This window comes from Mirounga leonina, unplaced genomic scaffold (genome assembly GCF_011800145.1).
Source record: "Mirounga leonina isolate KUSES-001 unplaced genomic scaffold, KU_Mleo_1.0 Mir_109, whole genome shotgun sequence".
NCBI lineage: Eukaryota > Metazoa > Chordata > Mammalia > Carnivora > Phocidae > Mirounga > Mirounga leonina.
In genome coordinates, this window is record NW_023270244.1 from 5,498,761 (window position 1) to 5,525,275 (window position 26,515).

The 26,515-nt window shown below is 44.8% G+C and overlaps 1 long non-coding RNA gene across 1 annotated transcript in view; it reads left to right on the top strand.

The window, feature by feature from the left end:
• The first annotated feature begins 8,816 nt into the window (after positions 1-8,816).
• LOC118020180 overlaps positions 8,817-26,515 on the top strand; it is a 69,529-nt gene continuing 51,830 nt past the window's right edge. The window contains exon 1 of the long non-coding RNA XR_004681829.1: positions 8,817-8,876. This is a non-coding gene — a long non-coding RNA (uncharacterized LOC118020180). The remainder of the gene's footprint in view (positions 8,877-26,515) is intronic.

The following is a 26,515-nucleotide window of genomic DNA, read 5'->3' on the forward strand; positions in this document are numbered from 1 at the left end:
AAACAGGGAGTCAGCACGGACTAGGTGAAGGTCATGAAGCCAGGTGATAGGGATGCCAAATAGCGAAGGCATCCTAGGGAGACAGTATAGCACTGCAGGGAAGAGGCTGTGCTTTGGGAGTCAGATAAGCCTGGACAGGGGGGAGTCCTGGCTCAGCACCCAATATATGTGCAACTTCAGGCAACTGATGTGACTTCTTAAGTCTCAATGAGCTCATCTGTAAAATGGGAGCATTATCGTCTACCTTGCAGGTATGTTGTAAGGATTACATCAGGTAATGTGTTCCATATATTTAGTGACATCAAGGTCTGGCATGGAGCACGTGCTCATCCTTTTCAGGCAGCCCTCCTCTTGGTGTTTCCTTTCTGGTCCCATTTGTAAATGACAATTAAAAAGCTCTGGGATTCATTGTCCTAGGGAAGGCTTTTATTTTATATTATTATTATTATTTTTTTAAAGATTTTATTTATTGGGCGCCTGGGTGGCTCAGATGGTTAAGCGTCTGCCTTCGGCTCAGGTCATGATCCCAGGGTTCCGGGATCGAGTCCCGCATCGGGCTCCCTGCTCCTTGGGAGCCTGCTTCTCCCTCTGCCTCTCTCTCTCTCTCTCTCTCTCTTTGTCATGAATAAATAAATAAAATCTTTAAAAAAAAAAGATTTTATTTATTTATTTGAGAGAGAGAATGAGAGAGAGCACATGAGAGGGGGGAGGGTCAGAGGGAGAAGCAGACCCCCTGCCGAGCAGGGAGCCCAATGCGGGACTGGATCCCGGGACTCCAGGATCATGACCTGAGCCGAAGGCAGTCGCTTAACCAACTGAGCCACCCAGGCGCCCCTATTTCATATTATTTTAAAAATATTTTATTTATTTATTTGAGAGAGAGAGAGAGCATGAGCAGGTGGGAGGGCCTGAGCATGGAGCCTGGGATCATGACCTGAGCTGAAGGCAGATGCTTAACCTACTGATTTTAAATTGTCATTTACATTTTAGTATGATTTCAAGTCACTGACCTTCCTTTATGTCTGTATGTAGCAGGAGTCCTAACTTGGGTTTAGATAAAACACAGTGTCACAACACAGTCATTTCTAGATGAGGTGGGGGCCCCGTGGAAGTCAACTGTGGGAGATTCTCAGTTAGAACTCATCCCAAAAATGTTAGAAATGAGGTGACCAGGTTGGGTTCAGGGCAGTGCCTAGGAGTAGAGGGGACAGCTGATTCTGCATGTAGCACTATGTTAGTCCCTCAGGCCCAATGCTGTGGGACTTAGCACCCCCGGGTCCTGGCCCACAGCCCTTGTACAAACCTGAGCCCTGACGTGGTCATCACCGGGGCTAGGAATAAAATCCCCAAAGCAGTTATGTTAAAATCTTGTTTGGACAATGAGGGTACAAGATGTGGGGCAGCACCGATTTTAGTAGCGTGGATGGTAAGGAGGAATGGTGCCTGTGACTTCCTAGTGATTCTCCGGTGACCGGTAATCGCACCACTGTGTCAGCAGGAACGGGGGGTGGCATGTGAAGACATTAGCATCACCAGCACATGGTACGGTGTGCCTTGGACCAAATGGTATTGGGCTTCTGTGACAGTAGTGACACTTTTTTTGCAAGTGGTGGTGGTGGTGGTTTTGGTGACTGCAGGAAATTCGAGGTCACCTCAAGGTTTTTGCCACCCATCCCACCCAGAGGTGGGATTTCTTTCCCTTTTCTCTGAATCTGCATTGGTCTGTATTTGGTTCTGTGACTTGCCTTGATCCATGTAATACAGCAGAAGTGATGTTGTATGACCTCAAAAGACCTGCAACATCGAATTTTCCTGCTCGGAACACTCCTTCTAAGAATCTGGTCCCCATGTTGTGTGGAAGCCTAAGCATCCTTATGGAGAGGAGATCTGAGGCTCCCAGTGGACAGTCAGCACCAGTTGCCAAACACGAGTGAGGTCATTTTCACTAGGCCATTCCAATGTCCCAGACGATGTGACATGAAGCAGAAGAACCAGTTGGTCAACCCATGGAATCAATGGAAGTAATATATTCTTGATGCTTTAAGCCATGAAAATCTGGGATGGTTGCACGATAAAAGAATACCACACAGTAGCGATTTGCAGTTGAAGAGATAGTGCCCAAGAGCTGGAACAGAAAAGGAGGAACATAGTAGACCCCATAAAATAATTAACAGGACTAGTTAAGAGAGCACAATTGAGATGGCTTCAAAGGATTCCCAGAACTATAATGAAGAACCATTTTTAAAAAAGAGTTTATTTACTTATTTGAGAGAGAGAGTATGAGTTGTGGGGTGGTGGGGGAGCAGGACAAGAAGACTCCCTGCTAAGCAAGGACCTTGATGTCGGGCTCTATCCCAGGACCCCCAGGATCATGACCTAAGCCAAAGGCACACGCTTAACCAACTGAGCCACCCAGAAGCCCCAGGAGGAAAATTCTCGGGGAGAGGAGATGGGTTCCTCATTTATAAGAAGGAGATAGTAGTACCAACCTTTTAGTGTTGCAGTGCAGATTAAGTGGGATAATATACATGAAATAATTAATGCTCTTTTGGGCATACATATGCTTAGTAAGTAGTAGCCATTATTGTTACCCTTATATTATCTGGGCCTCACCCACTAATTTCATAGTCAACAAAAAACAGCCCCTTTAATTGTATATATATATCTTATTTCCACTGCTAGATCAATATTCTCTTAAGGGCAGGAATTGTAACTTATATTTCTTTATGTGATGTAGGCTCTGAATAAGTATTTGCCATTTGACGGGCTAGAAATAGAGAAAACGTATCAAATTTTTTTCAGGGCTTTAGTTTCATTCACATTAGACCCATATGTCAGTTTGTAATCTTAGCTACATTTCTAAAGCTGAAAGATAAAAACTGATTGGACCTCAACTGACACGAACAGTTGGAAGGATACACGGGTGTCTCATGCGTGTATTTCACGTGGTACCATAAAGCCAAGTGCTCTGTTGTCAAGGCGATTTGTCTATTTGATTGTCCTTATCAGGATCAGCTATACATCTATTATGAGCTCCAGATTGCCTATCTCTGGAGGCATGTACAGCTTTGTTCAGCCAAGGTCAGGTACAAAAACAGACTCATAGTTACCGGCAGAATAGCCTCATCAGGTCCTTAGAAATTGCCACGAAGCTATGATAACGTGATTGGCCCTTTCAAGAACTGCCCTTTCCGTCAATAGGGTCTCCTCAGCCAATCAGATGAATGGGTTCCCAGCACTGTTCTGCCATCAGTCACTGGGGCAGTAAATGTAGTCATGGTCCATTATGGCAACAGCAAGCTGTGTATGTGTGTGAGTGCACACGTATGTATGTAGGCATGTGTGGGTGGCAAGTGTTAAGCATAACAAGGCTCTCGGTCCAATGCAGTCCACTCTACTTTTAGATTCTGGCCACTTACATCCATAGGAAACTAATACCGTGTGTGGGGCAGTTGGAATTTTATCGTTTTCAGAAGGAACAGTAAATTATTTGAAACATCAGTGTAGACAAAGCATCTAAAGTCTCCTCCAGCATATACTATTCTTCACCACGGATTCTTGGCCTAAGAAGAACAAGACTTAGTAAAGAGTTTCTCTAAATAGAACATGTGAAATGATCAGCTGTGGCTCTTGACATATATGTGATGGAAAGGAGTAAATTATATACAAAACGTGGAGCTAGATATCCTCCCTTGAAATTCAGATTAATAATTGGTTTTATTTTGAAACAGTGTCCCTCCTCTGTGAGCTTAAAGCAGGGCTGAGTTTATAACTAACTAATTATTTACAAGGTGTGATTTAAGAGGTACCAGGAAGGATTCTCTGTCTCAACACGGTTTCTTGGCCCAAATGATACAGCTTCTGAAATTCCACCATTAGAGAGATTCTTTTTTTTTTTAGGTAAAGGGTCACCTCCTTAACTAGTCCTTTTTGTTGGAATTAGATAATTCACTATGTCACTTATATTTTGTAAATTATTGTATTCAGTAGTCCTCCCCTCTGCTTCTGCTGATGTGTGTCTGTCTGTGGTAGTCGCTGGGCTATTGTTGTAGACCACTATAGACCTAGAGAGAGGGTTGGAGGTGGGCTGGGTAGGAAGCTTTGATGAGACTTCAAAATTTTGCACAGAGCTTTATTTTAACCAGGAGTATTTTGGGGGTACAGCCTTAGAATTCTTGATCTAAAATAGAGAATTTTTTCTTTCAGTGATCAAATTTTAAGACCCACATAAGTATTTTGATTGGCCCAGCTGTTATCCTGTGCCAGGCCCCTGGGGCCAGTCACTGTGAACATGGGTTTAAAGACTTGAGATTGGTCAGTTTGGGCCACATGCCTCAGGCACCCCGAAGGCAGTGGGTGGGTGGGAGCAAAAACTTAGGTGTTAACAATGGTTTGTGGCCTTCCCAAGGTCCACAGTACATAAACAGATAGGCAATATCATAGGGGGCAATTAGGAAAAAAAAAAAATCTAAAAGGGCTCTTTGTGGGGGGACAACAATACAAAATAAGGTGAGAAACACTGTTCTAGATCCAAGAAAGTCGATGTATCTTAGGAAGATGTGGCCTAAAATGAAACAGATTTTATGGAACTAGTGATCAGAGATGCAGTGATTTATGAAAATAGAAGCAGAATTTGAATCCAGCCCACCTTCTGGTTGTGGATATGTACAAGTAACTTAACCGTTCTGCATCTCCATTTCTTTCTTTCTTTTTTTTCTTTTAAGATTTATTTATTTCAGAGAGAGAGAGAAGGCAGAGGGGCAGAGGGAGAGAGAATTTCAAGAGGACTCCCCATTTAGTGCAGACACCCCCTCCCTCCACAACAGAGCCTGACTTGGGGCTTGATCTCATGACGCAGAGATCAGACATGAGCTCAAGCCAAGAGTCTGACGCTCAACTGACTGCCACCCAGGTGCCCTACATCTCCATTTCTTAATAGCGACCTTTATGCAGTCAATCCTCTCAACTGTTGGCCCCAGGCAACTGTTGACCTGCTTCCATCACTACATTTCTGTCCTAGAGTTTCATATAATAGAATCACGTAGTATGTAGTCTTTTGTTCTGATTTCTTTTGCTCACCATGTTTTCAAGATTCATCTATGTTGTTGCACGCATTAGTACTTCATTTCCTTTTATTGTGAGTTGTATTCCACTTACCAGTTTGTGGGAATTGGGGTTATTTATATTTATTTGGGGCCAGAGAGCATTATGTATAATATTGTTATGAGCATATGTGTATGAGTCTTTGTGCGGACATTTGCTTTTCAAACATTTTTTCATAGTTCTTGATTCTTGGTTCCAGATGCGTTGGATACCACATATGCTACTTGGATAATACATACATAAACTATGTCATGAAAAACAAAAGACAAAAAGAGGAAAGGAAAAATACAAATGGATGAATTTGATAATTAAATTCTTTTTGAAATGCTGCATATCTTACATGTATTTACAGCTAGAAAGCGCATTATTTCAAAAAATATTAGAAGTGTAAAAAAATATATCAGAAGTGTAGAAAAGTATGTTAAATTAGTAAAAGGTACCCAAATATGTACAAAATAATCATACTACCGGTAAAATGTTGCAAATTAATATATGATTATATAAAATACAATTTACTTTCAAAGTGTCTTTGGGAAAATTGCTTATAGAAATCTTAATTTAGAATCCCTAATTCAGAATATTAGGCAAAAAAAAAATCATTAGGAAATTGATCATTAGGCAAACAGGTTTCAGGTAAATAAATTTTAGGCAAATTCACTTTAGGCAAATTTCATGGTTAATGGAAAGGAATTTGTGATTCATTTTACGTAGATGGCAAGAGGAGAGGTCAAAGCTGGACTGATTCTCAGATTTCTCTTGTGGTCTAGCAGGTGTGACAGGCGTCATTCATGGGCATGGTGAATCCAGGAATGGAAAGAGGAATCACTGTAGGGTATGAAGGGCAGATAATAAGTTTAGGTTTATTTGTGTTGAGTCTGAGTTGCTTGGGAGACTCCAGGTAGATGTGTCCAACAGGCAGTTAGGTTTATGGAGCTGGGGGCAGAAATCTTGCTGGAGACACGTATGGAGACATTAGCACACAGGTGTGCAGACATATGTGGACACGAGGGGGGCATTGTAGGGGCTGGAGAATCTCTGTAGACTTCTGTTCCAACATAAGAGACAATGAGGTGTTCCCTCCAGTCAGGTCTTCAGGAAGCTCCTCAGATGCTCCAGTACACCAGAAATGTCCCCATGGTCCTATGCTCAGGTGCATGTGGCCTTAGCTTGCCAAGTCGGGGGTGGGGTGGTGTCCTCTACATTGGATCCATGTCTGAACTCACTGGATATTTAGGGGTTGCTGTGTGTTGGAAACTATAAAGAAAAACTGAAAAAGACTGATTCTTGGAAACATCATTGGGGCATCAGTTCATTGCTTTGGAACTCCTCCCGCAGAGTATGACCTAAGAAGGAAGTGTGTGGAAGAGTAAGGCAGAGGCCTTTGTGTCATTCCTATTACGTTACCTTCCTACTACCCACTTCTGGTTTTATTTGTAGCTGTGGTGGACTGTTCTGGTGAGCTCAGACTTATCTTGTCAACTTTGTGATGTCTGCCTTGGGTTCTTTTCTTGATTCCGTAGAAGCTCTTGTGGCCTGTGTGCAGTCATGGCTAGAGTGCTGGGGAACCAGTGCTCCCCTCACGTGGTGGCACTGGGAGCCATGGATCACCCTCAGTGACAGCACTGGAGGCACCCTCTACACTTCCTAGGGGCCCCGGTTGAACCCTGTTCCTTAGGATGGCAACATGGATAACACATCTTAAACTTGCTCTTCTTTCTTCCCTGTCTCACTCTCTCATTCTTTAACTGTAGATTCTTGGAGCATGTCCCACATAAGTCACCTGCACCCAAGTCCTCACCTCAGGCTCTGTTTTTGGGGGAGTCTACCCTAAGATAGCTAGCTTTGTCCACTCTTCAACAAAACACTGTCAGTTTGGCCTTGAAGGAAGGAAGACTGGTGCCCAGCAGAAGCAGCAGGGTGCCCAAAGGATGCAGCAACACCCAGCCTCGGGGGTGGGGAGGTGGGTGGGACAGGAGGTGAAGGGGGAAACCGGAGTTGACCTGCAGCAGCTGCAGGCTGTGGGCTGAATGTGTCCATGAGCACATGTGTTACTCCTGGAGAACTCTGGAAGTATTTGGAAGCAGCTTTGCTGGGAGCTGGGAATCTGCATTGTCAGAAATGGGAAGGGCAGGTGAAACACTGGTTATGGAAAGATTTGTTATCATCAGAGTATATTGGTTGTGGAGGCACTGAACAATGACAGTGAATAAAATTTCCTAGGAATAGCTCAGTGGTTCTCAACCTTTGCTGCATATCAGAATCACCTGAGGAACTTTAAGAAATACAAGCATACCCAAAGGAGAATCTCTAGGGATCTGGCCATGCCTATGTTCCAAAATTCCCCGGCTGATACTGGTACTCAATCAAATTTGACAACCTCTGTTCAAAAGTGGGACAGAAAAAGGCCAGGGACAGAAGTCTAAGGAGGCATTAACGCTTAAGATGCAGGCAGAGAAAGGCGAGTCTGTGAATGAAGGTGAGAAGGAGCAGTGAGAAAGTCAGAAAGTCTCGAGGAGGTAGGCAGGCCCAGTGGGGGGAAGTTGAAAAAGGACCTTGGGTGGTGACAGCGGTAGGAGTGGCGTCAGGGAAGCTGGGGGGTGGATGTCAGGTCTCAGCAGATCAAGGAAGGAATTGGGGGGTACACAGTCACTTTCCCATGGCTCACAGGTCACACCCTGTCTCCCACCAAATCGTAACCAGCTCAGGAGAGTACATGTGACAGCGAGCATGGGGTGGGCGTGGCGTGGGGGGAGGAGGTTAGTACAATCCCCAGCGCCAGGGAGATTGAGGTTGTGTCACTGCTAGTAAAGGACCCAGGAGAATCTCTAATAGGGACAAATCTCCAAGAAACTAAGAAGAAAAAAGACTTTGAAAAAATGAAGCACTCCAAAACAGTGGACGCAAAGAGCGGGACCGAATTTTGATTTTTTTAAATGAAGGATGTCTAACTAACATCCCTTACCCTCTTGGGTGGCCTTCAGGCTGCAGCCCCTGGCATCACGTCACACCCCATGGGGGGCTGTGGCCCCTGGGAGGGAAAACTCCTCTTCCAGCGTCTTCTCCGTCACACTTGTCTTGCTTTGTAGCGCCGTGGCCTCTAGATGGCGACAAATCTCCATCTTAGGAGCCTCCCCTCCCTGGCGTGAGGGCCCTCGGAAAATTGCTTTCTGGTGCAGAGAAATCAGAGGCATTTCTTCCGAATTGACTGGAAGCTGCTGAGACAGCTCTTCCTTGACTCTTAGTTCTTGAAAGGCCTCTGAAACACTGGCGAGAGAGTCCAGCGTTCGGAATATTGAAATGTAAGCCGGGAAGGCGCTGCTGTGTTTATGAGTAGCCGGGAGGTGGGAGATGTTGGTAGGGGGTGCGGGCTGTGAGGAGCTCGCAGGGCAGCTCCCCTGCTCCTCAGGAACTGCCTCTCCCCTGTGCTCAGTGCCTCACAGTTCTTACCCTTCTTAGCAGGAGCATGGCATTCATCCCCTTGCAAGGTAGCCAACACTAACATGAGCCAACCTTTCTGTTTTTGTTTTGTGAACCTTTCTGCCCTATGCTGTCATGGGCTGAGCGCTTTAGAAATCTCATTCGACCCAGCCTTGTAGGTTCTATTATTATCTTGTTATTTAAATAAGTGAAATACTTGACCAGAGTCAGTCACGGGTCAGTGTTACGGCTGGGATTTGATTCTAGAACTTGAATTCTTAATCACTATATTGCTTTAAGGACGATGTCTAAATACCCTCCAGCCTCTGGGAAAGGAGCCCTGGGGTGAGTCAGAGGTGAGTCAGTGGTCTCCGTGTCTGGGGAGAGCAGCTGAGGACATGGGGCTCCGGCTTTCTGAAGGGGGTATGGGGGCACCCTGGAGAGGGTAGAAGAGTTCCAAAAAGAGCCAAGATGTGTGTGGGAGCCAAAGATGAGATGATTTTCCTTCTCAGTGCACCTTGGTTTGGGACTGGGTTGTTAAGGGTGGGTAGATGACACCAGCAAATGCATTCAGAATTTTTAGTGTGAGAGTCAATGACTTTCTTGGAAAACAGTCAGCAAAATGGCCTGTTCAAAGCAGTAAGCAAATCAGATCCGATCCTGAAACAGAATGGGCAGTTGCTGGCCTCTTGTGTCTTTGGGTGGGGGCAGCATTGGTTCCTGGGTGAGTGTCAGAGAAAGGTGACATGAGACACAGGAACCAGGAGAGCTCGGGGTCAGGCTTGGTGCAGATGTCTCTGCTGTGTACTTCCTACAGGGGAGGCACCAGGATGAATTTTCAGATTTTGCTTTGGAGAATGCAGACAACAGAGTTGAGGTCATATTATCTGCCCTTTCCCCATTTTGCCTTTAGAATGATTAATAATGTTAAAAATTTGTCATTTATTGGTTATGTGCTTCCTACGTGTCTGGCTCTGTAATGGGCCATCTATGTGCATTGTCTCATTTAGTTCTCATGCAACACCATGGGGTATTACTACCTCTCTTCTACAGATGAGGACACAGGTTCAGAGAGGTTAAGTAACTTCCCCAAGGTCACACAGGGAGTGTCAGAGGCCTGGTCTCTCTGACTTCAGGGCCTTGCTCTTAACTACTCTCTTAGGCAGCTTCTTCTCTACCTTTAGCTGGGACCATCAGAGTGCGACCCCTCCTGGAGGCAGAAGCAGAGACGTAGGGACAGGTGCATGATCTTTGCTAGAACTCTAAAATCACAGGCTCCTCTATGTCTCTCCAGAGCCAGCAAGATTCGGGCTGCGAGGAAGTGAGTGAAATGTAAAGGGAGCTTTTGAAAACCCCAGAACTGTCAGGCCTGAAGGAATGACAGCATTTCTACCCAGGAGCTGTGATTGTGGGAGAGAGGTGTGTGGGCTGGGAGGAGGCTCTGTGCCCTGGAATGAAATCCTGAGGTTGGCCACTTGTTTCTAGTCGTTTGCCCAGCTATATGGCTACTGTTAACTCTATTACTACCTTATTCAACTGCCTATAATTAATACCAGCATTAATACTCGTAACACCTTAATTGCAGCGGGGGGCTGCCGTGCATGGGACAGCTCGATCCTGGGGATCACTGGGGTGACAGACTTTGCAGCCACCTTTGCCTTACCCCCCTTCTAGTGCTCAGAGGGCTCTTACTGTGTTACCAACACTCATCCTAAAAATGCTGTCAATAGCTGTTTTCCCCTTTTCCCAGGGATTCTGAAATATTTTGCATGTGTTCTTCCTACTGAGAGATAGAAGCTGTGCTACAGTTTATCCCCATTTACGAGATGGATGACCTCAGGAACAAACGGGCATCTGAGCTTTGCTTCCACATACAGCCTCCTTTCATATACTATGTTTCTCTCCAGAGAGAGCAAAAATACAGAAAGACAGAAGCCTTATTTATGGAAATATAGAGGAAAACATTTCGAACATCCATTTTTATCAGCGCTGCATTTTTCTACTTAACATTAATCCTTTGTTTCATTTGTATTCTTTTTTTAATTTAAAAAATTTTTTTTATTTTTTAATTTTTTTATTGTTATGTTTATCCCCATACATTACATCATTAGTTTTTGATGTCGTGTTCCATGATTCATTGTTTGTGCATAACACCCAGTGCTCCATGTAGAACATGCCCTCTTTATTTTTTTTATTTTTATTTTTTTATTTTATTTTTTTAAAGATTTTATTTATTTGAGAGCGAGAGAGAGAGAAAATGAGAACACGAGAGGGGGTAAGGTCAGAGGGAGAAGCAGACTCCCTGCTGAGCAGGGAGCCCGATGTGGGACTCGATCCCGGGACTCCAGGATCATGACCTGAGCCGAAGGCAGTCGCTTAACCAACTGAGCCACCCAGGCACCCAGAACATGCCCTCTTTAATACCCATCACCAGGCCAACCCATTTTCCCACCCCCCTCCCTTCTAGAACCCTCAGTTTGTTTTTCAGAGCCCATCGTCTCTCATGGTTCATCTCCCCCTCCGATTTCCCCTCTTCAGTCTTCCCCTCCTGCTCATTTGTATTCTTTACTAGAAACACATACCCACGTTAGCAAAGAAAGAAAATTAAAACCTTGTCAATCATAAAAATGAGTCGATTGTCTAAATGTTTTTATCTGAATGGTTTTATCTAAATGTCTTTATCTAAATGTTAGCTTGATTTTTCTTCTCCATATACTTTTAAGGAAAATTTGTGTTCCTTCAACCTATGAACTAATATTTTAAAAAATTATTTATTTATTTATTTTTTAAAAGATTTTATTTATTTGACAGAGAGACAGACAGCGAGAGAGGAAACACAAGCAGGGGGAGTGAGAGAGGGAGCAGGAGCAGCAGGTTTCCCGCTGAGCATCGGAGCCCGATGCGGGTCTTGATCCCAGGACCCTGGCATCATGACCTGAGCCGAAGGCAGACGCTTAACCGACTGAGCCACACAGGCGCCCCAACATTTTTTTTTAAAAGATTTTATTTATTTATTTGACAGAGAGAGACACAGCCAGAGAGGGAACAAAAGCCGGGGGAGTGGGAGAGGGAGAAGCAGGCTTCCCGCGGAGCAGGGAGCCTGATGCAGGGCTCGATCCCAGGACCCTGAGATCATGACCTGAGCCGAAGGCAGACACTTAACCGACTGAGCCACCCAGGCACCCTTGAACTAACATTTATTAAGCTCTATGTATGTGCATAATTCAAGGCTCTGAGGGGGCCTGTTAAGGGTACAGGTTTGTGTATATTTTCCCTCCATAGAAGTGCTACGGTCTAGCCAGGAAGAAACCTGCCTATCCTCGGTAATGTCAAAAGACATCGCTTCTGTTGTTGGCTGTGACAGATGAAAGGCATGGATAGGTCCTCTAGAACTTCACAGGGAAGAAAGAGCTCCTTGAGTGGGCTGTTCAGAGAGAGGCTCTGGGAGGCAGGGATCATTTATTATCCATTCAACAAACATTTGTTGTGCTAGCTGCTGAGCAGCTTGCTGAGGCTCTGGTGATGAATTAGAACAGCTCTTTGAGGGACTCCCACATGGAGAGGGAAACAGAGAGCTAGGCAGTTACAATCCAGACCCAGGGAACCAGGAAACCCTGAAGAGTTTGTGTGTTAAGTGTGGCCAAAGGGGGGAAATGGAGGGGGTGCCTGGAAATGTGAGGACTACGGGGACTTCTGTCACTCGTAGGGAAGCCCTTTTGCAAATCCTGCCAACGTGCCCTGAGTGCCAGTGGCTGCCCTGAAGGTGATCGATTTTTTTTTTCTATTTTTACATTTATTTTTTAATTCACATACAATAAAATCCACTCTTTTTGGTGAGTTTTGGCAAATTCATCATTGTTTGACCACCATCACAATCATGGCACAGTACAGTTCCATCGTTCCTCCCGAAAAATTTCCTCCCACTTCTTTGTAGTCAAGCTCTTTCTTAGCCCCAGCCCTGGAAACCACTGGTCTGTTCCCTGACCTCACAGTTTGTCTTTTCCAGAGTGTCATATAAATGGAACCATATGGAATGTAACCTTTTGAGCTTGGCCTCTTGCACTCAGCATAATACATCTGAGGTTCGTCCATGTTGTTGCCTGTATTGCTCGTTCTTTTTCACTGCTGTGTTGTGTTCCAGCGAATGGATGTACCACAGTGTGTTTCTCCATTCCCAAATTAAGGGGCCTTCTGGTTATTTCCAGTTTTTGGTGATTGTGCATAAAGCCACTATAAACATTTTCATATATATATATTTTTTAATAAGAAAGCATTTAAGATTTCTAATTATTTATGTTCCAGCTACTGTTCTTTTATTTAAGATTTATTTATTTGAGAGAGAGAGAGACAGAGAGAGCACCAGCAGGGGGAGGGGCAGAGGGAGAAGCAGGCTCCCCACTGAGCAGGGAGCCCGATGCGGGGCTCGATCCCAGGACCCTGGGATCATGACCTGAGCAGAAGGCAGACGTTTAACTGACTGAGCCACCCAGGTGCTCCTCATGTTGGTTTTTGTGTGAACGTAGGATTCATTTCCTTTGGGTAATTACTGAGTGATTATCTAGGAGTGAGATTGCTGGTTTGTATGGTCAGTATATATTTAACTTCGTAAGAAACTAGTGAAAGAGAACATAAAACTAAGACAAAAACAAACTGTTTTATAGTGCCTGTACCTACCTGCATTCCTACGAGGCCGTCTGAGAGTTCCTTTTTCTACACATCCTCACATGTTGTTTCTTGTGTTGCTGATTTTAGCCATTCTGACTGGTGTGAGGTGGTATCTCATTGAGGTTTTGATTTGCATTTCCCTGATGATGAATGATGTTGAGCATCTTTTCATGTGTCTGTTGGCCATCTGTATTCTTCTTTAGAGAAATGTCTGTTCATGTCTTCTGCCCATTTTTAAATTGAGTTATTTGTTTTTTGAGCGTTGAGTTTTAGAAGTAGTTGAGTTTTAGGAGTACTTTATATATTTTGGATACTGACCTTTATCAGATATGTCATTTGCAAATATCTTCTCCTATTCCATAGGCTGACTTTTAGTTTTGTTGATTGTTTCCTTTGCTGTGCAGAAGCTTTTTATTTTGATGCGGTCCCCGTAGTTTATTTTTGCTTTTGTTTCCCTTGCCTCAGGGGGCCTATCTAGAAAAAGTTGCTATGGCCCATGTCAGAGACATTACTGCTTGTGCTCGTTTCTAGGGTTTTTATGGTTTCAAGTCCCACATTTAAGTCTTTTAATCCATTTGGAGTTTATTTTTGTGTTTGGTATAAGAAAGTGGCCCAGTTTCATTCTTCTGCATGTTGCTATCCAGTTTTCCCAATACCATTTGTTGAAGACTGTCTTTTTTCCATTGGATATTCTTTCCTGCTTTGTGGAAGATTAATTGACCATATAATTATGTGTTTATTTTTGGATTCTGTTCTGTTCCATTGATCTATGTGTCTATTTTTGTGCCAGTACCATACTGTTTTGATTACTACAGCTTTATAATAATACTTGAAGTTGGGAATTGTGATGCCTCAAGCTTTGCTTTTCTTTTTCAAGGTTGCTTTGGCTACTTGGGATCTTTTGTGGTTCCATACAAATTTCAGGATTGTTTGTTCTAGTTCTGTGAAAAATGCTGGTGGTATTTTAATTGGGACTGCATTAAAAGTGTAGATTCTTGCTCTGTTTCAGCACCATTTGTTGAAAAGACTATCCTCTCTTCATTAAATTGCTTTTGCTTTTTTGTTAAAAGTCAACTGGCCATGCTTATGGTGAGTCTGCTTCTGGGTTTCTGTTCTGTTCTGTTGATCTATGTATCTGTCTTCTCTTCCAGTGAGTGTGGTTAAGTCTTAAGAACAGACAGGGAGTGAGGGGGGAGCACGAAGGGCTGGAGATTTTGCAGGGATAAAACCTTTTTTTAAAAAAATTCTTTTAAAGACCTTATTTGAGAGAGAGTGAGAGCGAGAGAGAGCACGAACACGAGCACAAGCAAGGGAGAAGGCAAGCAGGCAAGGGGGGTATGCTTTGATCCCAAGGGTAGGGTGGATACAGTCATTTCAGAGAACATTTAAGTGGGTCTCCAGGATGAGTGAAAACACATTCGGTTCTCTTTTGTCACTGATTCAGCACAATGTCCCTATCTCTAAAAGAGGGAGTCTGGCTTCTTATAAAAAAACACATCCCAGGCTCAGCTGCTCAGTCACCTCCCAGAGAGAAGAGCCCACTCAGCGCAGGACCCACAGCATCCTATTTATTTGTACCTGTGTGAATTGAAACGTCTCCATTTTTCCCTCTTGCCCGGGGCTCTGTCCCGAGGTCTTGGTGAGTCGCAGTGCACTTCTAGGAATCGACCTGCAGGTGGCAGCAAAACCAAGGTTCATCAAGCGGAAGGCTCCCAGCTCTCCGCCTTCAGTTTAAAGCAGCTCCAATATTGCAGAGCCCATCGAAATTTGGTGTCTGCAAAATAGCAGGCTTGTTTTGAAATCCGCTCCCCCCAGCCCTGGAAATAATATTCTCTAAGTCTTTTGGAATCAAATCTGCCAAATAGAGTGTAACATGTTTCCTAATCATTTGGGCCGCATTCTCCCTCCTGAATGGGTGTTGGTTTCCCCGGGAATGTTTTCTGCAGCTGTGGATCATTGAGAAGGTGGTTCCGATTTGCTCTGGTAAAGCTGAAGAAATAGCCAAGCACGTGGCATGAAGTGAAATAAGGACAAATGCGGGCGACACCCTGGAGGCAGGCAAGGAGGGACAAGAGAAAGTCTGGAGGGCCGGGCGGTGAACTGGATGCTCACGGGCCCCGCGTGGTTGCTGAGGTCCACCTGGGCCAGGTAAGCCTCTTCCTCGGAACGTACTCCTCCGCCGCTGCTCCTGACTTCTAGAACTCTGTTATGGAGGACAGAGCTTTCCACAGAGCTCAACTGTCACTTCCGCAGGGACGTCACCCCCTCTCCCCCAGCTCCCTCGTCTCCCATGGAGCCGGCTAATACCCTTGCTCAGAGCACAGTGCAGCTCGCCTTCGTGGGATTTTCCGCGGTGTGTGATTATATGACTGCAATCACATGTACAACATCTCTATCGTCTACTAGATGGCACATCCCGTGAAGGCAGGGATAGTTTTGTTTTGCCTCTTTATTCTACAGGCGTGGCAGAGCTCCTGGCACAAATATTTACTGAGCAATTCAATGGGTATGTAAACAGAAGAGGGAGTGGTCTCTAAAGGCAGAGAGCCGGGTTGATCTGGGTGGAAACCCTATGTGTAACACTTACCCACTCTCTGTTCTTGGAAAGGTTGCTTAAGCTCTCCAAATTTCAGTTTCCTCGAACGTAACATAGAGAAAATCATGCCCGTTTTGCAGGGTGGTCATAAGTATACAAGAGCTTAGCACAGTGCTTGAAACCGAGTAAGTCCTCAAATACGATAGCTACGCTCATTTTTATAGAGGAGGCTTCATAGGCAATTTTCTGGGGGAAACAACGTGGATTTGGGTTGAGAAGGAGATGAAAGGACTAACAAGAGAGCTTGTCCTAGAGTTTTGGTAGGAGAGAGGAAGAGAGAGCTGTTGGGGGTGATGGTGCTGCCGTTGTAGCTGCTGAAATGAGCCCCTTGGCAGTCCTGGCACGGTTCACATGTTCTGAGCCGACTGTGCAATGGGACAGAACTGCTCGGAGTCAGAAGTTCGCTGAGCAGGTGAAGCCATAGCCTCGTCTAGAGACGGAATGCGGTTGGACCATCGATGGAAGCTGGAAGCGTCACGGATGTGAGGGTGAGCGAAGCAATCAGATACTTAGGTGCCAACACGCCAGGTGTCAAAGAACCGTGCTCAGTGGAAGTGTGGTTACAGGAAGCCACAGGAGCAGGGTGGGGGTCGGCGTCTTCTTCCCAGGAAGTGCTTTCCTGCTCTTGCATAATGCTTTACATTACCTTAAAAGCAGATCTTGTAAAAGTGCTCGTAAGTATTAGGAATATTCATAATAGCTAAAAAGTAGTAGCAATCCAAATGCCCATCAGCTGATGAATGGGTGAACAAAAGCTGGGGTAGCCATGTAATGGGATATTATCCAGGCATAGAAAGGAATAAAGTTCTGATCCAAGCGATGATGTGGCTGAACCTGGAAAACATTATGCTAAGTGAAAGAAGCCAGACACAAAATAGCAAACATTGTATGATCCCATTTATATGAAGTCCCTAAAATAGATTCATAGAGACAGCAGGAGAGTTACTTCCTGTGTCTGGGGGCCGGGCATGGGGAGTGACTGCTAATGGGCTTGGGTGTCTTTTTGGGGTGATGAACATATTCTAAAATTAGATTGTGGTAAAGGTTTTACGGCTCTGGGAAGTACCGAAGACCGCTGAAGCTTACACTTTACGTGGGTGAATTATATGGTATGTGAATTATCTCTCTTTTATAATAACGATATTAAAAAATATCAGGGATACATCAGTGGTTCTCAACCCTGGCTGCACATTACAGTCACTTGAGGAGGCTAAAAAAATACTGATTCACGGGGTCCCAGCTGCAACCAGTTCAATCAGAATATTTGGGAAGTGGCACCTGGGCGCTGGGCATTTGTGAAGCCAGAGTTGACAGCTTCTGGCCTGGATGATCAAGGAAGTCGATTTTGATTTTTCTGCCTCTAGAGGACCTACTATAGGCAAAGAGCGGGCACACTCAATTTCGTTGTTGTTGTTTTTGTAAATCTGTGTGTCTGGGGCAATTTCTGTTTACTTTTGCTTGAAGGCAGAAGAATGGCTGAACCATGTGGCCTTACTCGAATCTTTCCCATTTAGGATTTTGTGATTAAATTCATCCATTGCAAATGTGATAGAAAGGGACAAGCATTTGTTCTGGTAATGTCTGGAGCTTTAGGACAACTAGAAACATTCTGTTCATTTAAATTTAGTAAGCAGAGGTAATGACATCGGTAATAACGTGAACGTTTTCATGCCAAAATTGTCCTTCCCACTTAGACAAATGAAAATGATTAAGGTTTAGGAAGAAATTTCTGTTTCATTACTGCTGGCATCACTACCAATATCATAATCAAAAGCAATTAATTGTCTCTTTATTCTGCACATTGGCCCGGACAAGTCAGCCATGTCTCGTTAGGCCAACCAGGGTATTTTTTGAAGAATAGTAATCATGAATGTCCCTGTCAAAATCCTTATGAGAGCTGACCAGAACTAGTTTGAATTGCAATAACCTTTTAAAGAATGAAGAGGGTTGCTGATATCTTGAATTTTGCAGTGCAAGAAATGACGCTGGAAACATTCAAAATAAACACATTAGAATAGAGAATGTCATCCTACGAAATTGGATTTTGGAAGGGCAGCTCTAGTCGCATGAAAGGAGGAAAAAGAGATAAAGGACAGTTTTCCATTTATTGAGCTACTATGAGTCAGACATAAAGCTTCATGCCTCATACTATGTCATTTCATTCTATCTCTAATCATTCTAGGTTAGCATTTTCTTTTTTTCTTTTTTTTTTTTTTGCCTATGGGAAAATGAGGCCACGGAGGCCACCTTGTTTGCCCCCAGGCCCCGAGCTTGTAAGGGGAGGTCTTGCCCCTATAACTCTGTCAACCCGTCATTCTGAAGAAAGGCCACATTGTTTCTAGTTGACAGCTTTGTATAGGGAAGAGCACTGAACATTAGAAGACCCAATTTCCAATTCTTTGTGATCTTCGGCAAGTCACAACCTCCGTGCCCCAGTTTCCCGAGCGCTAATTGAGGGTGAGAACATTTGCCCCCCGGGATCGTTAGAAGGCAAATAAGTCACGCAGGTCACGGCTTGCCTGGCACGGCGTAGGTGGCCCTTTACAGGTGTCAGTCTGGATGCTTGGACTTGGCATGTCTAAGCTGTGGGGAAGCTCCCGTGGCAGAGATGACCCATCTTGGGAAAGTGCCCGGCCTCACGTTAGAGTGAAAACCATCCACACCAGCGGTCCGGCACCAAAGCCCAGGTTGGGCTCAAATTGGAAGGGCTGCCGGGGGGTTCTGTCTGCATGGTAGTTTGCTTTTCAAAGGAATTATTTTCCTGGCTTGAGTTTTTTCAGGAAACCATTAGACTACAAACTTAGAGGAATCTGTGGAGCACCTGCTCTCTGCTAGGTGCTCTGGGGAACAGCTCCGCGTCTTTAAGGAATTTCACATGTAGTCGCGGAGGGCAAAGCAAATATCTGTGAAACAAGAGTAGTACCGAAAAAAATCGTATTCCTTTTTTAAAAAAAAATAGCATACTTAATGCAAATTCAAAAATGCTGAAGGTTATATGGTGGGAAGTCAGACATCGCCCCCACCCCTGTCTTTCTCGTCTTGGTTTCTCTCAGTTTCTTCCTAATTTCTTTTTCTTTTTTTTTTTTTTTTAAGATTTTATTTATTTATATGACACAGAGACAGCGAGAGACGGAATACAAGCAGGGGGAGTGGGAGAGGGAGAAGCAGGCTTCCCGCAGAGCAGGGAGTCTGATGTGGGGCTCGATCCCAGGACCCTGGGATCATGACCTGAGCCGAAGGCAGACCCTTAACGCTGAGCCACCCAGGCACCCTCTTCCTACTTTCTGGAGAAATCCTCCCTATGTGCAAATATATAGGTATGCATAGCACCTTCCCTTTTATCAAAATACCAAAGGAGACGTAATACCGTTCTGCATTTTTAAAATTCATAATAGATCTCAGATATTGTGCTGTATCGGTACATATTGATCTCTCTCATTCTATCTAATGGAATTCCTTTGTATGAATGTACTGCACTTTATTTAATGGCTCCTTATCAATGGTCTTTTAGGTTGTTTCCAGGCTTTTGCTACCTGAACAATGCTGCAATAAATTTTCCTGACAAAGAGCCATAATTAAGGGCTCAATTGTGTGTTCAGACTGTAAGTGATTCTCATTTCACAGCGTGGGTGCTAATGGCGTTTGGGATGGGCAGTTTTCTGTGCTCCAGGACTGTCTTGCCCCTGGCATGATTTTTGGCATTTCTGCCCCGCCCCTCTCCTCCCACTCCCAAGTTCCAGTACGCTCCCATTATGACAACTACAAATACCCGCCCCTCCTCATTTCTAAATGTCTCTTGGGGGGGATGCCATTGTCCAGAGTGGGCACTGCAGTGAATTGGGCAGTTAGAGCTGGAAGCCTAGAGACGGGGGAGAGCAAAGGGCGGCTGAGCAGGACTCTGAGGACTGGCACAGGATTTGGGAATGACCACAGAAAGGTCCAGAGGCAGAGTCACCACATTGAGGGATTTCACTCTCTCTCTGCACTTGCTTGCTTACTCCCAGAGAGATGTCACCATGTCTGTAGAACTGATTGGCCTGCCAAATGGTCCTTTGCCTCTAGTGTGAGTCCTGCAAACACTGCTTCAGTTCCTTTCACCAAGCTGTCGTGCTGGCTCCAGGGCCATCACAGGTGTGGAGGCCTGTTCACCAGCAGAACAGGGACAGGCATCCGTACAGTTGAGTGGGGCCACCTGACTGGGTTGGGGGTAAATTACAGAGCGCTTGAATTTTCACTCTGCCGTTTTTGTGCCTGTGAATCATAAATTCCTGGGCAGTCAAAGCTTTACATTGTCGAGCCCCTCTCATTTGGAGAGAGCAAGTCAGGTTGATGTTTGCTTCAGTTAGATGTGGGGAGAAATGTTGCAGAAGAGCCCACAGGTAGGGGGTGTAAGGGACTAGGGGAGGGGAGGGATGGACTCTGTGTCAAGGGAAAAATGATCGAAGTCAGTGATTTCCTAATTGGGTTTCGCACCAGAATTACTTGGAAAAAGTATAAAAGGAAAACAATGTATATTCCTCAGCTCTACTCCAGACCGAAGAAATTAGATTCTCAAGGATTAGGGTCTGTATTTTTATTATGATACTCAGGTAATTCTTATGCCCTATAGTAGCCATTCAAACTTGGAAAACTCTGATTTAAAAAGACTCCAATCAAATCATTCCCACATCACAAATGAGAGGGTTAGAGGAGCCCAGCATGCTATCTGCCCTGTTGGTAAAGGGAGTGAGCAGGTAGATTAATTATATTGGCATTTATTCATTCTGAAATGTTTACAAAAGTAATTAGAAGTCAAATTAGGTTTGATGCTCAGTGACCTTTAAGGAAGGGCTTGGCTTCAAACAACCAAAAAAAAAAGGAAAAAGAACGAAAGAAAAAAAATGTTTATTTCAAAGGTTAATCAGAGCAAAACACAGCATGATTAGCTGGGATCTCCAGCATGCAAAAGTAGGGTTATCTGACACTAAGGATGAGAGGAAATGGAGATCACTTACTGGGTTGTTGTTTTTCTGGATTTAGAATGTGAAAGCCACCTTCTTAGGAGAATCCCCCTAGTTATGAGCATGGAGTGGAAATGGTGTTCTGAGAAGATAGGCTGACCAAATCTTCCTAGACCTGAGTCTTTCTTGGCTGGCCCAACGGTTTTCAACTTTTTGACCCTCCTGCCGGGAAGATCTTTTCAATTGTGAATTCAGAGGTCTTGCTCCATGTGGGAGCATCATCAGACTCGACCTCTATCTATTTTCACCTCAAGGCCTTGAGACCATCCCCCTACCTTCCAAAGGTGCTAAGTCCTCCCATCCCTATGGAACTGCTTTCTCCCTCGCCAGCGATGTGGATCCGGGATCCCAGGGTGCATTTTCCTGACAGTGGGGTTCAGGCTGACTAGCTCTGTGATCTTAGGCAAATCTCTCAACTCTCTCTATTCCCCTTCTGCCTTTCTAGATCCATTCCCCCCCATTCTGTGCCCTGGGAGATTCCTGTAAACTGCATCACACGGACTTCCTTGCCAGACGACTTGCTGCTGGGTTCAGCCAGTGGGGGTCCCTTCCCTGCTTGGTTGGTTGCCTTGGCCCTAACAAGGACCCAACCCTCCCTGACTACATCTCTCCCGCCCCGGGGAAGCCTCAGCTCCACCTCTGGGGCTCTCTTCAGAGCTCCCTTGACACCTTCCTTCCTAGAGCCAGTGATGGCTCCCCCTGGTGGTAGTTGCTGGGTACTTCATCCACCCGCAGTGTTTCCCTGACCTTTGAGAACCTTTGTAAATAATACCTTTAAGAGAGTCTCTTCAGTGGAACACTTGGAGGGAAACTGTTTTATTTTTTTATTTTATTTTTCTTAAAGATTTTTAAAAATTTATTTATATGACAGAGAGAGAGAGCGCACAAGCCGGCCGAGCAGCAGGTAGAGGGAGGGGGAGAAGCAGGCTCCCTGCCCAGCAAGGAGCCAGATGTAGGGATCTGGCCCAGGACCCTGGGGTCATGACCTGAGTCGAAGGCAGATGCTTAACCAACTGAGCCACCCAGGTGCCCCTGAGGGAAACTGTTTTAAATCTGAGTCCCGCCTGATGGGCTTTTTTTTTTTTTTTAAAGATTTTATTTATTTATTTGAGAGAGAGAGTGAGAGAGAGAGAGAGCACAAGAGGGAGGAGCGGGAGAGGGAGTAGCAGACTCCCCGCCGAGCAGGGAGCCCGATGCGGGACTCGATCCCAGGACTCCAGGATCACGACCTGAGCCGAAGGCAGTCGCCCAACCAACTGAGCCACCCAGGCGCCCTGATGGGCTTTTTAAAAAGCGATCAAATGGGGGGAAGCAAACCTTCCTCTGTCTGCCCTGGTGTAACTGTAAGGATAATGTGAAGAGCCGTTTGGGGAGCGTGCTTCAGAAATGCAAGCGTTCTGCCGTGGGGTGGTATCATAGTTACGGCTCTGGTGACTCCAAATAAAGTCTGACACGTCTTCATAACCCTGCAGCATTTTGGAGTTTTCAATATTTGATATTTGTGTAGTAAATTCTCAAATAATTCAGAGAGCAGAAAGTGAGGAGATGATGACAAGACTGTTTTCCTTCTTTCAAGTATGTAGACTCACTATGTTTCTGGAAGATGCAGGAGTGTCTGGTTTTATTGTCTTTGTTATTTATGGACAGTCCTTCCAGATTCTGGTGACAGGTTGGGATTTATATATATACTTAGTTTTCAGAGTTGCACTAACTTTTGGTTTATGTCTGGGTTCCATAGATATTTTGTTTAAAGTTAGGAGAAGCTTTGTCAAGAGTTGCTGGAAAGATTTCATTTTAGCCTAAAAACCTTGAAAGCATATGTTTTTAAATGGCTGCACACATATGTTATTATTTGTTTAACCATTGCCTCATTGTTAGATAACTACATTGTTTCCAGTTTTGCTCTATGATGAATAGTGATAGAGTGACCATTCTGGTCCTCACAGCCTCCTGCACATTGTTCAGCAATGCTAGGTGCTGCTCAGGTCAGGTCCCGGTGGATACTGCAGTAAATGAGGCAAAGCCCTGCTGTCATGAACTTATATTCTAGTTGGGGAGAGACAGAGAGACAATAAAGAAACAATTGAATGAAAAGGGTAAAGCAGGGTAAGGGAGATATATAATGCATTGCCTATTTAAATAGGGCAATCACAGAAAGCCCTTCTCATATGATGACATTTGAACGGAGATCTGAATGATATCAGGGAGCAAGCTGGGGAGATCTCTGGGGGAAGGGCATTCCTGGCAGAGGGAATGGCAAGTGCAAAGGCCTGGAGGCAGGAGTGTGCTTGACATGCTTGTGGAACAGCAAGGAAGTCAGTGGGACTCAGAGGAATGAGTGAGGGACAGTAGTAAGAGCTGAAGTCAGAAGGGGAACTGGGGGCAAGATCTTGAAGAGTCTTATAAGCCATTGGAAGGACTCTGATTGGTTCTTAAAATGATGAGGGACCTTGGAGGGTTTGGAGCAGGGGAGTGACAGGATCAGACTTTGATTTAAAAGGCTCTCTCTCTGGGCGCCTGGGTTGCTCAGTTGGTTAAGCGACTGCCTTCGGCTCAGGTCATGATCCTGGAGTCCCAGGATCGAGTCCTGCATTGGGCTCCCTGCTCGGCAGGGAGTCTGCTTCTCCCTCTGACCCTCCTCCCTCTCATGCTCTCTGTCTCTCATTCTCTCTCTCTCAAATAAATAAAATAAAATCTTTAAAAAAAAAATAAAAGGCTCTCTCTCTCTCTCTTTTTTTTTTAAGATTTTATTTATTTATTTGAGAGAGAGAGAGAGACAGAGTGAGTGTGGAGGGAAGAGCAGAGGGGGAGGGACAAGCAGACTTGATGCTGAGCACAGAGCCCGATGTGGGCTCAAGAGTCAGACGCTTAACGAACTGAGTCACCCAGGTGCCCCTTAAAAGGCTCTTTTGACTGCTGTGTGGAAGATGCTCTGAAGGGGTCGGGGTAGAGTGGGGATGACCATTTAGGAGGCCTTGGGGGTAATTTGGGGAGAGATCATGGTGGCTTGGATTAGGGTTGTCAGGTGGAGGTCATGAGGAATGGTTGGACTGTGGGTATATTTTGAAGACAGAAGTGGCAGATTTTAATCATGATTGGAAGCAAGGTATGAAAGAGTGAAGGATGACTCTGGGTTTTGCCCTGAGTCATGGTGGTTGAAGGATAAACAAATGAATGTCTTGTTAGGGCAGGAGTTCTTAATCCGGGGCACTTATGCCCCCCAGGGGACATTTGGCAGAGAGTCTTGTTTGTCACAACTGGGATGGAGGGTGTTCAGGGATGCTCTAGCCCTCCCACAATGCATAGGACAGTTACCCACCCCCAAAAAGAATTATCTGCCCCCAGATGTCAATAATGCTGAGACAGAGAAACTCAGAGTTAGGGAGATCACTGCTTTTTTCTTTGCTCAGCCTCTTTCCTCTCTTGGCTTTGTTCTCTCCCCCCAGATGGGTTTCTTGCTGTGTCTTATACAAGTTAGGAAATGATTGGCCCAGGTGTCCTCCCTCCCTCCCATCAAATGTGACCTTTAAAGCCCCATATCCATATTCAACTCACTATACATGGTCTCTGTTTCAATTACACATTTTCAGCCGAGAGAATTTCATAGGCCTGAGTGTTTTTTCTGTTCCAATCAGGCATGTCAGAGGTAGGCTCATGGAAGTCCCTGTCCATGTAACAAAGATTGCAGGAAAGATATTCTGGGAAAGAGCGAAGGTCAGATAAGAAAATGAACGGAGTGTCTGTTGTATGAACTTGGAGAATTCAACCTGAAGACCTGACTTGTGGGGGTCCCGCCCAGCCCATAGAATCATCTAGGCCCTGTCCTTTAAAATTAGCAGGGGAAGGAAGCCAGGAGAGAGGGGTGATGGCTAAGGATCTCCTGGGCCATATTCCAAATCTGGATCCCCACTGGGCTGGACATAAAAGAGAAGACTGCTTGCTGTGTTTTTCCTTTCCCTTTTTAATTGAATTTGAATCCAGCATATCTTCAGAGGAAATCATCTGGAGCAACGAACACTCATAGCTAGTGAGTGGCATGAAAAGTAATAGTGGGGAAAAAGCATGGAAGGCAGTGTGCATTTATGGTGACATATGGCTCTCCTCCTGGATTTTCATTGACTACATTATCCAGGCAGGAACTTGTTTTCCGAGAGAAAGGGGTATTCTGCAGATGGCAGCGTATTGGAATCATTGTCAAAAAGAGGAGAGATGATATCAGCCTCATATTGAATCAAATGTTCAGTTAAGAATGAGTCTGAGAGGGTGCCTGGGTGGCTCAGTTGGTTAAGCGACTGCCTTCGGCTCAGGTCATGATCCCGGAGTCCCGGGATCGAGTGCCGCATCGGGCTCCCTGCTCAGTGGGGAGTCTGCTTCTCCCTCTGACCTTCCCCCTTCTCATGCTCTATCTCATTCTCTCTCTCAAATAAATAAATAAAATCTTAAAAAAAAAAATGAGTCTGAGATAATTTTTCCATGTAGTAATAAGTATTTTGATATTTCCAGCCTGCTCTTCCACATGACTAATGCACTTCTCACCAAGGGATGTCTCTGTTTGTTAGCCTTAAACTAAGGCTAATAAAAACGGTGGTCGGGACAGAATGCTGCTGGTGAGGAGAGAGGTAGCTCAGGGAAGTGCTTCTGGGCTCCTGGTGTGGGCCAAACAGGAGACCTTGGTGACCAAAATGACTTGTTTACTCCTCCCACCCATTGGAAGTAGCTGTAGTTCTCAGATCTCTGAGTTAAGCCTTTGAAAGTCCCTGTAGAAAGACAGATATCATCTACTGAAAAAGCCATGAGAGGCTATTTGCACTTTTTGAAAAAAACCCACAATTTTATTGAGGTATAATTGACATACAATACAATTCACCCATTTAAAGTATACAATTCAATGGTTTTTAGTATATTCACTGAGTTGTGCCCCCTGCCCCTGCCACCACAATAGACTTTGGAACATTTTCATTACCCTCAAAAGAAAACCTGTGTCTATTTCCCCCAAAGCTCCAGCCTTAGGCAACCATTAGTCTACTTTCTGACTCTCTCTATTTGCCTCTTTGGAAAATTTCATGTAAATGGTGTCACACAATATGTCATATTTTGTGTCTGGCTTCTTCCACTCAGCATGGTTTCAAGGTCCATCTGTGTCATGGCAGATGTCAGTATTTCATTCTTTTCTATGGCTGAATAATATTCCATTGTGTGCAGGGATTGTGTGTGAATTTATTTAATTCATTCGTCAGTTGATGGACATTTGGTTGGTTTCCAGTGTTTGGCTCTTGTGGGTGATGCGGCTGCAAACATTTGTGTGCAGGCCATCTGTGCTTGAGTTGATCCACTCAAGGAGAAGACTGCTCTCTGAGTCTGCCCCGATCTGCCTTCTTCTCTCATCCCTCTCCTTCCTGCCAGTGGATTGCTCTCTCCCCTCTCGGCGTCTTGCACGTCTTTCTGTTACTAGACCTTGTTGCAGTCTTGTGTGACGTTTTCCTCGCCATCCCATGTGTCACCTCTGTGAAAGCAAGGACCATGTCTTATTCATCTTTCTGTCCCCAGCACTTGATAATATTATGTTTACAGCTAGTTCTACTTCTTAAGTAATTGCTGGATTTCCAGTTATGGCCTTTAAAAACAATGAGTTTTTGTATCCTACCCCTTCCTTCCTTCCTTCCTTCCTTCTTCCTTCCTTCCTTCCCTCCTTCCTTCCTTCCTTCCTTCCTTCCTTCCTTCCTTCCTTCCTTCC